This window comes from Phoenix dactylifera, chromosome 4, assembly GCF_051530095.1.
Source record: "Phoenix dactylifera cultivar Ajwa chromosome 4, Ajwa_hap1_PhDact_Kaust_v1.1, whole genome shotgun sequence".
Classification (NCBI taxonomy): domain Eukaryota; kingdom Viridiplantae; phylum Streptophyta; class Magnoliopsida; order Arecales; family Arecaceae; genus Phoenix; species Phoenix dactylifera.
The window spans coordinates 38779574-38788964 of record NC_143193.1 but is presented as its reverse complement, the minus strand read 5'-3'; the positions used below and the strand labels follow the sequence as shown (position 1 = coordinate 38788964).

The 9391-nt window shown below is 49.5% G+C and overlaps 26 non-coding genes across 26 annotated transcripts; all 26 read left to right on the top strand.

The window, feature by feature from the left end:
- The first annotated feature begins 93 nt into the window (after positions 1 to 93).
- LOC149766469 (5S ribosomal RNA) lies at positions 94 to 212 on the top strand. Its single transcript, XR_016402157.1, has one exon. It is a non-coding gene; the product is annotated as a 5S ribosomal RNA (ribosomal RNA).
- A 243-nt stretch (positions 213 to 455) lies between these two features.
- LOC149766468 (5S ribosomal RNA) lies at positions 456 to 574 on the top strand. Its single transcript, XR_016401082.1, has one exon. It is a non-coding gene; the product is annotated as a 5S ribosomal RNA (ribosomal RNA).
- A 246-nt stretch (positions 575 to 820) lies between these two features.
- Positions 821 to 938, top strand: LOC149766467 (5S ribosomal RNA). Its single transcript, XR_016406493.1, has one exon. It is a non-coding gene; the product is annotated as a 5S ribosomal RNA (ribosomal RNA).
- A 247-nt stretch (positions 939 to 1185) lies between these two features.
- Positions 1186 to 1303, top strand: LOC149766466 (5S ribosomal RNA). The gene has a single exon (XR_016405139.1). It is a non-coding gene; the product is annotated as a 5S ribosomal RNA (ribosomal RNA).
- Positions 1304 to 1550: 247 nt separating this feature from the next.
- LOC149766465 (5S ribosomal RNA) lies at positions 1551 to 1669 on the top strand. The gene has a single exon (XR_016406941.1). It is a non-coding gene; the product is annotated as a 5S ribosomal RNA (ribosomal RNA).
- A 247-nt stretch (positions 1670 to 1916) lies between these two features.
- On the top strand, positions 1917 to 2035 carry LOC149766464 (5S ribosomal RNA). The gene has a single exon (XR_016412450.1). It is a non-coding gene; the product is annotated as a 5S ribosomal RNA (ribosomal RNA).
- A 246-nt stretch (positions 2036 to 2281) lies between these two features.
- Positions 2282 to 2400, top strand: LOC149766463 (5S ribosomal RNA). The gene has a single exon (XR_016403603.1). It is a non-coding gene; the product is annotated as a 5S ribosomal RNA (ribosomal RNA).
- Positions 2401 to 2642: 242 nt separating this feature from the next.
- LOC149766462 (5S ribosomal RNA) lies at positions 2643 to 2761 on the top strand. Its single transcript, XR_016404892.1, has one exon. It is a non-coding gene; the product is annotated as a 5S ribosomal RNA (ribosomal RNA).
- A 243-nt stretch (positions 2762 to 3004) lies between these two features.
- On the top strand, positions 3005 to 3123 carry LOC149766461 (5S ribosomal RNA). The gene has a single exon (XR_016401081.1). It is a non-coding gene; the product is annotated as a 5S ribosomal RNA (ribosomal RNA).
- A 246-nt stretch (positions 3124 to 3369) lies between these two features.
- LOC149766460 (5S ribosomal RNA) lies at positions 3370 to 3487 on the top strand. The gene has a single exon (XR_016406491.1). It is a non-coding gene; the product is annotated as a 5S ribosomal RNA (ribosomal RNA).
- A 247-nt stretch (positions 3488 to 3734) lies between these two features.
- On the top strand, positions 3735 to 3852 carry LOC149766459 (5S ribosomal RNA). Its single transcript, XR_016405138.1, has one exon. It is a non-coding gene; the product is annotated as a 5S ribosomal RNA (ribosomal RNA).
- A 247-nt stretch (positions 3853 to 4099) lies between these two features.
- Positions 4100 to 4218, top strand: LOC149766458 (5S ribosomal RNA). Its single transcript, XR_016406940.1, has one exon. It is a non-coding gene; the product is annotated as a 5S ribosomal RNA (ribosomal RNA).
- A 247-nt stretch (positions 4219 to 4465) lies between these two features.
- On the top strand, positions 4466 to 4584 carry LOC149766457 (5S ribosomal RNA). The gene has a single exon (XR_016412449.1). It is a non-coding gene; the product is annotated as a 5S ribosomal RNA (ribosomal RNA).
- A 246-nt stretch (positions 4585 to 4830) lies between these two features.
- LOC149766456 (5S ribosomal RNA) lies at positions 4831 to 4949 on the top strand. The gene has a single exon (XR_016403602.1). It is a non-coding gene; the product is annotated as a 5S ribosomal RNA (ribosomal RNA).
- A 242-nt stretch (positions 4950 to 5191) lies between these two features.
- Positions 5192 to 5310, top strand: LOC149766455 (5S ribosomal RNA). The gene has a single exon (XR_016404891.1). It is a non-coding gene; the product is annotated as a 5S ribosomal RNA (ribosomal RNA).
- Positions 5311 to 5553: 243 nt separating this feature from the next.
- Positions 5554 to 5672, top strand: LOC149766454 (5S ribosomal RNA). The gene has a single exon (XR_016401080.1). It is a non-coding gene; the product is annotated as a 5S ribosomal RNA (ribosomal RNA).
- A 246-nt stretch (positions 5673 to 5918) lies between these two features.
- Positions 5919 to 6036, top strand: LOC149766453 (5S ribosomal RNA). Its single transcript, XR_016407686.1, has one exon. It is a non-coding gene; the product is annotated as a 5S ribosomal RNA (ribosomal RNA).
- Positions 6037 to 6283: 247 nt separating this feature from the next.
- On the top strand, positions 6284 to 6401 carry LOC149766452 (5S ribosomal RNA). Its single transcript, XR_016405137.1, has one exon. It is a non-coding gene; the product is annotated as a 5S ribosomal RNA (ribosomal RNA).
- A 247-nt stretch (positions 6402 to 6648) lies between these two features.
- Positions 6649 to 6767, top strand: LOC149766451 (5S ribosomal RNA). The gene has a single exon (XR_016407906.1). It is a non-coding gene; the product is annotated as a 5S ribosomal RNA (ribosomal RNA).
- A 247-nt stretch (positions 6768 to 7014) lies between these two features.
- On the top strand, positions 7015 to 7133 carry LOC149766450 (5S ribosomal RNA). The gene has a single exon (XR_016412448.1). It is a non-coding gene; the product is annotated as a 5S ribosomal RNA (ribosomal RNA).
- A 246-nt stretch (positions 7134 to 7379) lies between these two features.
- Positions 7380 to 7498, top strand: LOC149766449 (5S ribosomal RNA). Its single transcript, XR_016403601.1, has one exon. It is a non-coding gene; the product is annotated as a 5S ribosomal RNA (ribosomal RNA).
- Positions 7499 to 7740: 242 nt separating this feature from the next.
- On the top strand, positions 7741 to 7859 carry LOC149766448 (5S ribosomal RNA). Its single transcript, XR_016404938.1, has one exon. It is a non-coding gene; the product is annotated as a 5S ribosomal RNA (ribosomal RNA).
- A 243-nt stretch (positions 7860 to 8102) lies between these two features.
- Positions 8103 to 8221, top strand: LOC149766447 (5S ribosomal RNA). The gene has a single exon (XR_016401079.1). It is a non-coding gene; the product is annotated as a 5S ribosomal RNA (ribosomal RNA).
- Positions 8222 to 8467: 246 nt separating this feature from the next.
- On the top strand, positions 8468 to 8585 carry LOC149766446 (5S ribosomal RNA). Its single transcript, XR_016406490.1, has one exon. It is a non-coding gene; the product is annotated as a 5S ribosomal RNA (ribosomal RNA).
- A 247-nt stretch (positions 8586 to 8832) lies between these two features.
- On the top strand, positions 8833 to 8950 carry LOC149766445 (5S ribosomal RNA). The gene has a single exon (XR_016407741.1). It is a non-coding gene; the product is annotated as a 5S ribosomal RNA (ribosomal RNA).
- A 247-nt stretch (positions 8951 to 9197) lies between these two features.
- Positions 9198 to 9316, top strand: LOC149766444 (5S ribosomal RNA). The gene has a single exon (XR_016406939.1). It is a non-coding gene; the product is annotated as a 5S ribosomal RNA (ribosomal RNA).
- The last annotated feature ends 75 nt before the right edge of the window (positions 9317 to 9391 follow it).

Here is a 9391-nt window from a genome sequence, read left to right as displayed (position 1 = left end):
ATCCTACGCCAGAACGCCCCCGGCGGCGCGAATGTCTCGGGCCGTCGAGGTCTGCTGCTTTGTCATAAAAGGGAGTTTCGATGGGCATGTCATGGGTGCGATCATACCAGCACTAATGCACCGGATCCCATCAGAACTCCGCAGTTAAGCGTGCTTGGGTGAGAGTAGTACTAGGATGGGTGACCCCCTGGGAAGTCCTCGTGTTGCACCCCTTTTATTTTTTGCCCGCTTTTTTATTTTTAATATTTATTTTTAATTTTTCGGCTTTTGGATTTTCCTCTTCGGATAATTTTTTTCCCCCGAAAATAAACTGAGTCCGGAGACTGGCGGTGCCATGCCGCATAGCGGGACCAGCGCGTTGAATCCTACGCCAGAACGGCCCCGGCGGCGCGAATGTCTCGGGCCGTCGAGGTCTGCTGCTTTGTCATAAAAGGGAGTTTCGATGGGCGAGTCATGGGTGCGATCATACCAGCACTAATGCACCGGATCCCATCAGAACTCCGCAGTTAAGCGTGTTTGGGCGAGAGTAGTACTAGGATGGGTGACCCCCTGGGAAGTCCTCGTGTTGCACCCCTTTTATTTTTTGCCCGCTTTTTTATTTTTTGATAATATTTATTTTTAATTTTTCGGCTTTTGGCTTTTTCTCTTCGGATAATTTTTTTTCCCGAAAATAAACTGAGTCCGGAGACTCGCGGTGCCATGCCGCATAGCGGGACCAGCGTGTTGAATCCTACGCCAGAACGGCCTCGGCGGCGCGAATGTTTCGGGCCATCGAGGTCTGCTGCTTTGTCATAAAAGGGAGTTTCGAAGGGCATGTCATGGGTGCGATCATACCAGCACTAATGCACCGGATCCATCAGAACTCCGCAGTTAAGCGTGCTTGGGCGAGAGTAGTACTAGGATGGGTGACCCCCTGGGAAGTCCTCGTGTTGCACCCCTTTTATTTTTTGCCCGCTTTTTTATTTTTTGATAATATTTATTTTTAATTTTTTGGCTTTTGGCTTTTCCTCTTCGGATAATTTTTTTCCTCCGAAAATAAACTGAGTCCGGAGACTGGCGGTGCCATGCCGCATAGCGGGACCAGCGCGTTGAATCCTACGCCAGAACGGCCCCGGCGGCGCGAATGTCTCGGGTCGTCGAGGTCTGCTGCTTTGTCATAAAAGGGAGTTTCGATGGGCATGTCATGGGTGCGATCATACCAGCACTAATGCACCGGATCCCATCAGAACTCCGCAGTTAAGCGTGCTTGGGCGAGATTAGTACTAGGATGGGTGACCACCGGGAAGTCCTCGTGTTGCACCCCTTTTATTTTTTGCCCGCTTTTTTATTTTTTGATAATATTTATTTTTAATTTTTCGGCTTTTGGTTTTTCCTCTTCGGATAATTTTTTTCCCCCGAAAATAAACTGAGTCCGGAGACTGGCGGTGCCATGCCGCATAGCGGGACCAGCGCGTTGAATCCTACGCCAGAACGGCCCCGGCGATGCGAATGTCTCAGGCCGTCGAGGTCTGTTACTTTGTCATAAAAGGGAGTTTCGAAGGGCATGTCATGGGTGCGATCATACCAGCACTAATGCATCGGATCCCATCAGAACTCCGCAGTTAAGCGGGCTTGGGCGAGAGTAGTACTAGGATGGGTGACCCCCCGGGAAGTCCTCGTGTTGCACCCCTTATATTTTTTTCCCGTTTTTTTATTTTTTGATAATATTTATTTTTAATTTTTCGGCTTTTGGCTTTTCCTCTTCGGATAATTTTTTTCCCCCGAAAATAAACTGAGTCCGGAGACTGGCGGTGCCATGCCTTATAGCGGGACCAGCGCGTTGAATCCTTCGCCAGAACGGCCCCGGCGGCGCGAATGTCTCGGGCCGTCGAGGTCTGCTGCTTTGTCATAAAAGGGAGTTTCGATGGGCATGTCATGGGTGCGATCATACCAGCACTAATGCACCGGATCCCATCAGAACTCCGCAGTTAAGCGTGCTTGGGCGAGAGTAGTACTAGGATGGGTGACCCCCTGGGAAGTCCTCGTGTTGCACCCTTTTTATTTTTTGCCCGCTTTTTTATTTTTTGATAATATTTATTTTTAATTTTTCGGCTTTTGGCTTCTTCTCTTCGGATAATTTTTTCCCCCGAAAATAAACTGAGTCCGGGGACTCGCGGTGCCATGCCGCATAGCGGGACCAGCGTGTTGAATCCTACGCCAGAACGGCCCCGGCGGCGCGAATGTCTCGGGCCGTCGAGGTCTGCTGCTTTGTCATAAAAGGAAGTTTCGATGGGCATGTCATAGGTGCGATCATACCAGCACTAAGGCACCGGATCCCATCAGAACTCCGTAGTTAAGCGTGCTTGGGCGAGAGTAGTACTAGGATGGGTGACCCCCTGGGAAGTCCTCGTGTTGCACCCCTTTTATTTTTTGCCCGCTTTTTTATTTTTAATATTTATTTTTAATTTTTCGGCTTTTGGCTTTTTCTCTTCGGATAATTTTTTCCCCCAAAAATAAACTGAGTCCGGGGACTCGCGGTGCCATGCCGCATAGCGGGACCAGCGTGTTGAATCCTACGCCAGAACGGCCCCGGCGGCGCGAATGTCTCGGGCCGTCGAGGTCTGCTGCTTTGTCATAAAAGGGAGTTTCGATGGGCATGTCATGGGTGCGATCATACCAGCACTAATGCACCGGATCCCATCAGAGCTCCGCAGTTAAGCGTGCTTGGGTGAGAGTAGTACTAGGATGGGTGACCCCCTGGGAAGTCCTCGTGTTGCACCCCTTTTATTTTTTGCCCGCTTTTTTATTTTTAATATTTATTTTTAATTTTTTGGCTTTTGGCTTTTCCTCTTCGGATAATTTTTTTCCCCCGAAAATAAACTGAGTCCGGAGACTGGCGGTGCCATGCCGCATAGCGGGACCAGCGCGTTGAATCCTACGCCAGAACGGCCCCGGCGGCGCGAATGTCTCGGGCCGTCGAGGTCTGCTGCTTTGTCATAAAAGGGAGTTTCGATGGGCGAGTCATGGGTGCGATCATACCAGCACTAATGCACCGGATCCCATCAGAACTCCGCAGTTAAGCGTGTTTGGGCGAGAGTAGTACTAGGATGGGTGACCCCCTGGGAAGTCCTCGTGTTGCACCCCTTTTATTTTTTGCCCGCTTTTTTATTTTTTGATAATATTTATTTTTAATTTTTCGGCTTTTGGCTTTTTCTCTTCGGATAATTTTTTTTCCCGAAAATAAACTGAGTCCGGAGACTCGCGGTGCCATGCCGCATAGCGGGACCAGCGTGTTGAATCCTACGCCAGAACGGCCTCGGCGGCGCGAATGTTTCGGGCCATCGAGGTCTGCTGCTTTGTCATAAAAGGGAGTTTCGAAGGGCATGTCATGGGTGCGATCATACCAGCACTAATGCACCGGATCCATCAGAACTCCGCAGTTAAGCGTGCTTGGGCGAGAGTAGTACTAGGATGGGTGACCCCCTGGGAAGTCCTCGTGTTGCACCCCTTTTATTTTTTGCCCGCTTTTTTATTTTTTGATAATATTTATTTTTAATTTTTTGGCTTTTGGCTTTTCCTCTTCGGATAATTTTTTTCCTCCGAAAATAAACTGAGTCCGGAGACTGGCGGTGCCATGCCGCATAGCGGGACCAGCGCGTTGAATCCTACGCCAGAACGGCCCCGGCGGCGCGAATGTCTCGGGTCGTCGAGGTCTGCTGCTTTGTCATAAAAGGGAGTTTCGATGGGCATGTCATGGGTGCGATCATACCAGCACTAATGCACCGGATCCCATCAGAACTCCGCAGTTAAGCGTGCTTGGGCGAGATTAGTACTAGGATGGGTGACCACCGGGAAGTCCTCGTGTTGCACCCCTTTTATTTTTTGCCCGCTTTTTTATTTTTTGATAATATTTATTTTTAATTTTTCGGCTTTTGGTTTTTCCTCTTCGGATAATTTTTTTCCCCCGAAAATAAACTGAGTCCGGAGACTGGCGGTGCCATGCCGCATAGCGGGACCAGCGCGTTGAATCCTACGCCAGAACGGCCCCGGCGATGCGAATGTCTCAGGCCGTCGAGGTCTGTTACTTTGTCATAAAAGGGAGTTTCGAAGGGCATGTCATGGGTGCGATCATACCAGCACTAATGCATCGGATCCCATCAGAACTCCGCAGTTAAGCGGGCTTGGGCGAGAGTAGTACTAGGATGGGTGACCCCCCGGGAAGTCCTCGTGTTGCACCCCTTATATTTTTTTCCCGTTTTTTTATTTTTTGATAATATTTATTTTTAATTTTTCGGCTTTTGGCTTTTCCTCTTCGGATAATTTTTTTCCCCCGAAAATAAACTGAGTCCGGAGACTGGCGGTGCCATGCCTTATAGCGGGACCAGCGCGTTGAATCCTTCGCCAGAACGGCCCCGGCGGCGCGAATGTCTCGGGCCGTCGAGGTCTGCTGCTTTGTCATAAAAGGGAGTTTCGATGGGCATGTCATGGGTGCGATCATACCAGCACTAATGCACCGGATCCCATCAGAACTCCGCAGTTAAGCGTGCTTGGGCGAGAGTAGTACTAGGATGGGTGACCCCCTGGGAAGTCCTCGTGTTGCACCCTTTTTATTTTTTGCCCGCTTTTTTATTTTTTGATAATATTTATTTTTAATTTTTCGGCTTTTGGCTTCTTCTCTTCGGATAATTTTTTCCCCCGAAAATAAACTGAGTCCGGGGACTCGCGGTGCCATGCCGCATAGCGGGACCAGCGTGTTGAATCCTACGCCAGAACGGCCCCGGCGGCGCGAATGTCTCGGGCCGTCGAGGTCTGCTGCTTTGTCATAAAAGGAAGTTTCGATGGGCATGTCATAGGTGCGATCATACCAGCACTAAGGCACCGGATCCCATCAGAACTCCGTAGTTAAGCGTGCTTGGGCGAGAGTAGTACTAGGATGGGTGACCCCCTGGGAAGTCCTCGTGTTGCACCCCTTTTATTTTTTGCCCGCTTTTTTATTTTTAATATTTATTTTTAATTTTTCGGCTTTTGGCTTTTTCTCTTCGGATAATTTTTTCCCCCAAAAATAAACTGAGTCCGGGGACTCGCGGTGCCATGCCGCATAGCGGGACCAGCGTGTTGAATCCTACGCCAGAACGGCCCCGGCGGCGCGAATGTCTCGGGCCGTCGAGGTCTGCTGCTTTGTCATAAAAGGGAGTTTCGATGGGCATGTCATGGGTGCGATCATACCAGCACTAATGCACCGGATCCCATCAGAGCTCCGCAGTTAAGCGTGCTTGGGTGAGAGTAGTACTAGGATGGGTGACCCCCTGGGAAGTCCTCGTGTTGCACCCCTTTTATTTTTTGCCCGCTTTTTTATTTTTAATATTTATTTTTAATTTTTTGGCTTTTGGCTTTTCCTCTTCGGATAATTTTTTTCCCCCGAAAATAAACTGAGTCCGGAGACTGGCGGTGCCATGCCGCATAGCGGGACCAGCGCGTTGAATCCTACGCCAGAACGGCCCCGGCGGCGCGAATGTCTCGGGCCGTCGAGGTCTGCTGCTTTGTCATAAAAGGGAGTTTCGATGGGCGAGTCATGGGTGCGATCATACCAGCACTAATGCACCGGATCCCATCAGAACTCCGCAGTTAAGCGTGTTTGGGCGAGAGTAGTACTAGGATGGGTGACCCCCTGGGAAGTCCTCGTGTTGCACCCCTTTTATTTTTTGCCCGCTTTTTTATTTTTTGATAATATTTATTTTTAATTTTTCGGCTTTTGGCTTTTTCTCTTCGGATAATTTTTTTTCCCGAAAATAAACTGAGTCCGGAGACTCGCGGTGCCATGCCGCATAGCGGGACCAGCGTGTTGAATCCTACGCCAGAACGGCCTCGGCGGCGCGAATGTTTCGGGCCATCGAGGTCTGCTGCTTTGTCATAAAAGGGAGTTTCGAAGGGCATGTCATGGGTGCGGTCATACCAGCACTAATGCACCGGATCCATCAGAACTCCGCAGTTAAGCGTGCTTGGGCGAGAGTAGTACTAGGATGGGTGACCCCCTGGGAAGTCCTCGTGTTGCACCCCTTTTATTTTTTGCCCGCTTTTTTATTTTTTGATAATATTTATTTTTAATTTTTTGGCTTTTGGCTTTTCCTCTTCGGATAATTTTTTTCCTCCGAAAATAAACTGAGTCCGGAGACTGGCGGTGCCATGCCGCATAGCGGGACCAGCGCGTTGAATCCTACGCCAGAACGGCCCCGGCGGCGCGAATGTCTCGGGTCGTCGAGGTCTGCTGCTTTGTCATAAAAGGGAGTTTCGATGGGCATGTCATGGGTGCGATCATACCAGCACTAATGCACCGGATCCCATCAGAACTCCGCAGTTAAGCGTGCTTGGGCGAGATTAGTACTAGGATGGGTGACCACCGGGAAGTCCTCGTGTTGCACCCCTTTTATTTTTTGCCCGCTTTTTTATTTTTTGATAATATTTATTTTTAATTTTTCGGCTTTTGGTTTTTCCTCTTCGGATAATTTTTTTCCCCCGAAAATAAACTGAGTCCGGAGACTGGCGGTGCCATGCCGCATAGCGGGACCAGCGCGTTGAATCCTACGCCAGAACGGCCCCGGCGATGCGAATGTCTCAGGCCGTCGAGGTCTGTTACTTTGTCATAAAAGGGAGTTTCGAAGGGCATGTCATGGGTGCGACCATACCAGCACTAATGCATCGGATCCCATCAGAACTCCGCAGTTAAGCGGGCTTGGGCGAGAGTAGTACTAGGATGGGTGACCCCCCGGGAAGTCCTCGTGTTGTACCCCTTATATTTTTTTCCCGTTTTTTTATTTTTTGATAATATTTATTTTTAATTTTTCGGCTTTTGGCTTTTCCTCTTCGGATAATTTTTTTCTCCCGAAAATAAACTGAGTCCGGAGACTGGCGGTGCCATGCCTTATAGCGGGACCAGCGCGTTGAATCCTTCGCCAGAACGGCCCCGGCGGCGCGAATGTCTCGGGCCGTCGAGGTCTGCTGCTTTGTCATAAAAGGGAGTTTCGATGGGCATGTCATGGGTGCGATCATACCAGCACTAATGCACCGGATCCCATCAGAACTCCGCAGTTAAGCGTGCTTGGGCGAGAGTAGTACTAGGATGGGTGACCCCCTGGGAAGTCCTCGTGTTGCACCCTTTTTATTTTTTGCCCGCTTTTTTATTTTTTGATAATATTTATTTTTAATTTTTCGGCTTTTGGCTTTTTCTCTTCGGATAATTTTTTCCCCCGAAAATAAACTGAGTCCGGGGACTCGCGGTGCCATGCCGCATAGCGGGACCAGCGTGTTGAATCCTACGCCAGAACGGCCCCGGCGGCGCGAATGTCTCGGGCCGTCGAGGTCTGCTGCTTTGTCATAAAAGGAAGTTTCGATGGGCATGTCATAGGTGCGATCATACCAGCACTAAGGCACCGGATCCCATCAGAACTCCGTAGTTAAGCGTGCTTGGGCGAGAGTAGTACTAGGATGGGTGACCCCCTGGGAAGTCCTCGTGTTGCACCCCTTTTATTTTTTGCCCGCTTTTTTATTTTTAATATTTATTTTTAATTTTTCGGCTTTTGGCTTTTTCTCTTCGGATAATTTTTTCCCCCAAAAATAAACTGAGTCCGGGGACTCGCGGTGCCATGCCGCATAGCGGGACCAGCGTGTTGAATCCTACGCCAGAACGGCCCCGGCGGCGCGAATGTCTCGGGCCGTCGAGGTCTGCTGCTTTGTCATAAAAGGGAGTTTCGATGGGCATGTCATGGGTGCGATCATACCAGCACTAATGCACCGGATCCCATCAGAGCTCCGCAGTTAAGCGTGCTTGGGTGAGAGTAGTACTAGGATGGGTGACCCCCTGGGAAGTCCTCGTGTTGCACCCTTTTTATTTTTTGCCCGCTTTTTTATTTTTAATATTTATTTTTAATTTTTCGGCTTTTGGCTTTTCCTCTTCGGATAATTTTTTTCCCCCGAAAATAAACTGAGTCCGGAGACTGGCGGTGCCATGCCGCATAGCGGGACCAGCGCGTTGAATCCTACGCCAGAACGGCCCCGGCGGCGCGAATGTCTCGGGCCGTTGAGGTCTGCTGCTTTGTCATAAAAGGGAGTTTCGATGGGCGAGTCATGGGTGCGATCATACCAGCACTAATGCACCGGATCCCATCAGAACTCCGCAGTTAAGCGTGTTTGGGCGAGAGTAGTACTAGGATGGGTGACCCCCTGGGAAGTCCTCGTGTTGCACCCCTTTTATTTTTTGCCCGCTTTTTTATTTTTTAATAATATTTATTTTTAATTTTTCGGCTTTTGGCTTTTTCTCTTCGGATAATTTTTTTTCCCGAAAATAAACTGAGTCCGGAGACTCGCGGTGCCATGCCGCATAGCGGGACCAGCGTGTTGAATCCTACGCCAGAACGGCCTCGGCGGCGCGAATGTTTCGGGCCATCGAGGTCTGCTGCTTTGTCATAAAAGGGAGTTTCGAAGGGCATGTCATGGGTGCGATCATACCAGCACTAATGCACCGGATCCATCAGAACTCCGCAGTTAAGCGTGCTTGGGCGAGAGTAGTACTAGGATGGGTGACCCCCTGGGAAGTCCTCGTGTTGCACCCCTTTTATTTTTTGCCCGCTTTTTTATTTTTTGATAATATTTATTTTTAATTTTTTGGCTTTTGGCTTTTCCTCTTCGGATAATTTTTTTCCTCCGAAAATAAACTGAGTCCGGAGACTGGCGGTGCCATGCCGCATAGCGGGACCAGCGCGTTGAATCCTACGCCAGAACGGCCCCGGCGGCGCGAATGTCTCGGGTCGTCGAGGTCTGCTGCTTTGTCATAAAAGGGAGTTTCGATGGGCATGTCATGGGTGCGATCATACCAGCACTAATGCATCGGATCCCATCAGAACTCCGCAGTTAAGCGTGCTTGGGCGAGATTAGTACTAGGATGGGTGACCACCGGGAAGTCCTCGTGTTGCACCCCTTTTATTTTTTGCCCGCTTTTTTATTTTTTGATAATATTTATTTTCAATTTTTCGGCTTTTGGTTTTTCCTCTTCGGATAATTTTTTTCCCCCGAAAATAAACTGAGTCCGGAGACTGGCGGTGCCATGCCGCATAGCGGGACCAGCGCGTTGAATCCTACGCCAGAACGGCCCCGGCGATGCGAATGTCTCAGGCCGTCGAGGTCTGTTACTTTGTCATAAAAGGGAGTTTCGAAGGGCATGTCATGGGTGCGATCATACCAGCACTAATGCATCGGATCCCATCAGAACTCCGCAGTTAAGCGGGCTTGGGCGAGAGTAGTACTAGGATGGGTGACCCCCCGGGAAGTCCTCGTGTTGCACCCCTTATATTTTTTTCCCGTTTTTTTATTTTTTGATAATATTTATTTTTAATTTTTCGGCTTTTGGCTTTTCCTCTTC